At 29.3% G+C, this 3,125-nt stretch overlaps 1 long non-coding RNA gene across 1 annotated transcript; it reads right to left on the minus strand.

The window, feature by feature from the left end:
- Positions 1-241: 241 nt before the first annotated feature.
- LOC139494772 (uncharacterized) lies at positions 242-2,061 on the minus strand. The gene is made up of 2 exons (XR_011657142.1): positions 1,812-2,061; positions 242-1,245 (listed from the first exon to the last, which is right to left on the minus strand). It is a non-coding gene; the product is annotated as an uncharacterized lncRNA (long non-coding RNA).
- Positions 2,062-3,125: the final 1,064 nt, after the last annotated feature.

Raw genomic sequence — 3,125 nt, forward strand, 5'->3', positions numbered from 1 at the left:
GTTTTTTCAATGTTTTTTTATTTAAAAACATTTTTAATTAATTCACTGAATTATAAGGATCAGTTACTTTCACATCACATGTGTGAATGGGTCTTTTTTTAAAACTATATCAGCTATAAGCAAAAACTTATAGAGCTATGTTCATTTTTTGAACGTGCATCATTCATTCATTGCACTTTTCCAGTACAAAACAGTAAATTATTATAGAAAAAAAACATTAAAAAAAGAAATTTCCTTGAGATAAATCTATTTGTTTATTCAATAAAGTTGTATGCATGTGAAAGCCTTGAGTTCAGTATGAGTATTATCTGCCTATTACATACAAATATGACTATTTCAAAGGTTTCAATGTCAAAGAAACTTATAGTTTTTAATTCATTTCAAATAGTTTTCTCAAAATTAAAACAAAAGGCATTGCATATGTCACATTGAATTTAAACTAATAATCCTTATAACAATGCATACAATACTTCCTTGTAGGTTTCCATGATCCATAATAAATGTACAGACATATACATGTATCATCCTGCTGGTTTTCATATGATAATGCTGTACTAGATAATTCTTTATTCCTATACTTGTCTTTTTTTTATTTCACATGTATCATGCAAAGAATATTCCTATATATCCATGTAAAATGTTGTGAATTACAATATATATACCAGTAAGTACATGCAGGTACCACATATGATGTTTGAATTATAATTATCACTTAGTTCACAGCTTTATGTATATATCCAAAATTATCTCAACTACTGCACATGATGCATAATGATATGAATATTTCCTTTTGTGTGTTGATCCTTCAAAAAAGAAGTGCACAGTCATTTCCTCTCATGTTTTTATTTCTAACTTATTTCCTTTGTCTTGAATGTTCCAGAGTCAGTTGTAACAGTAATCAAATCCTTTCTTTTATTGTAATACTGAAAATTTCTGCATTCAAAAAGTTACATGTGACATGGCATGGGGTTTTCATATTCAGCACTGTTTTAATATTTTTTTTATATATCATCAAGCTTTTATCTAAAAAAAATATTGATTTCACTTTCTTTTCATGCATATATCTAATACTGCCCCCATATCTGGTTACAAATTGTCTGATAATTTCCTTGTGTGTGTTGATCTTCATAAGAAAGAAGTGGTCACTCTTTTCCTCTGATAACTTTTTTCAAATTTCAGTTAGGCTATTATAGTTAAAACTAACATGTATGACACCATTGCCTCCAAGTCATCTTCATGCATGTACTGAAAAAAAATATGTAAACCATTAATGGCATTTAAAAGTAATTGGTATATATCATATTATGATACAAATAGAAAACTTCAGTAAAAATTGTCACATTTGTGTATTCCCTAATTATTATTGAATTAAAAGAAAACTTGACACAAAGTTTAATTGATGAATTGTCTGTAAAAGTAAAATAAAGTTTGTAAGTACAACTTACTTTAACTGATATTTACCCATCACATTGCTTTGCCAATTTTTTTATTAATAATCAATATGACTTAATCAAGATTGGGTGAGTGTGACTAAATACATCAGATAACTTATATATTCACATAAACTGAGGGTCTGGATGGTGTTTACAGAATAGATACACCAATCATGTAATAATCCCTATGGGCAAAAGTGCAAAATTTAAAGGCTGAGACATTAATGATTAAGAAAACACTGATAATAAAAGAGAATGATGGTGTGTTAAAATACAAAGAATAGAGAATAATGAACAAAACAGATAAAGATTATAGAAAATGGTATATAAAATAGAGAACTGAAGGGAATCATTCATTATAATACAATTAATACTTACATTTAATTGTGTAGACCTCATATCATATAAACTACACTCTTTATGCATTAACAGTCAACTTATTAGTGCCAGTTGTAAATCAATCTGCAAAAGAAGTTACAAAAATTACACAATTAAGATTGATCTGTTGATGTAAATTGTTTTATAACAAGTGTGTCAAAATTTGAAAAGATTTACACAAACACACATATACTTCAGATACACATTATTATAGTTAATCAATATTAAAAGTACATATTTAATTTAATCTTATGTCTATATATAAAAAAAAAGATATGACAAAAAATAATAAAGACAAAAAATTCAAATGTACACTAAAAGGGATGATTTAAAAATAATACTATAATGACTTAGCATCAAATTTAAAACCATAAATGAAAACTTTAGGTTGTTAATAAATTATGGCCATGATAATAAATAATATTTCTCACATATAACATCTCATGTGAATGCTTACACAATTTTACTAAATACAGACTGAGGCATAAGTATAATGCACAGAGTCTTGGTGCATATATTTTGAATAATTCTTTGTTTTACTTCTACAATATGTTATAAATTGGAATAAGGAATCATGATTTAACATGCGATCGATTTTAAGATTCAGGTACAAATATACCTAATAGATATTTAAAGAAAATGTTAAGGTGTTTGCATACGAGACTAATTAAGGGGGGGGGGGGGGGTGATAAAGGCATAGGTGAAAGGTGGCGGGCCTCAGCCGGCATGTTGTTCGGACATTTTAACAAATTCTACTGCTTACGTTGCACGGTTGATCATGGTTTCTGACCACCGAGATCCCAAATTTAAACATTTGACCTGCATGAATGCATCCCTGGTCAGTCTGCAAACTGTCGACGTGAAACTATTTTTATAAAGTCAATAGCTAATAAAGATTGGATTGTTTATAAGCAAGTAAAATAATGTTAACGTGAAAAATTAATTCAAAGGAAGTTTCAACAGACTGCCCACATCATGCTGACAGCGAAACTTGTAAATAACCACATTTTTTAAGTAAACATGCAGGTTTCTCTTCAGACTACATTCATAATCGTGAATGAAATGAATATCCAAGATCCTCCTCGGAAGAAGGCTAAAATAATTTAAAACTAACGTACCTCAAAATATAAGCAGCCCACATCTATATTAACGTGTTGTTGTCGAACTGAAGACACTGACTTCTATCATAACAAGGTGCCCGATCAGCTGTTGGTGACAAGCTCAAATTTGACGTCGACGAAACGTTCTAGCCAATCACGTGTCGAATAGTTAGGAAAATGACGTCAGATTTAGATTGCGATGCAAACACCGAAA

Source organism: Mytilus edulis, chromosome 11, assembly GCF_963676685.1.
Source record: "Mytilus edulis chromosome 11, xbMytEdul2.2, whole genome shotgun sequence".
Lineage (NCBI taxonomy): Eukaryota > Metazoa > Mollusca > Bivalvia > Mytilida > Mytilidae > Mytilus > Mytilus edulis.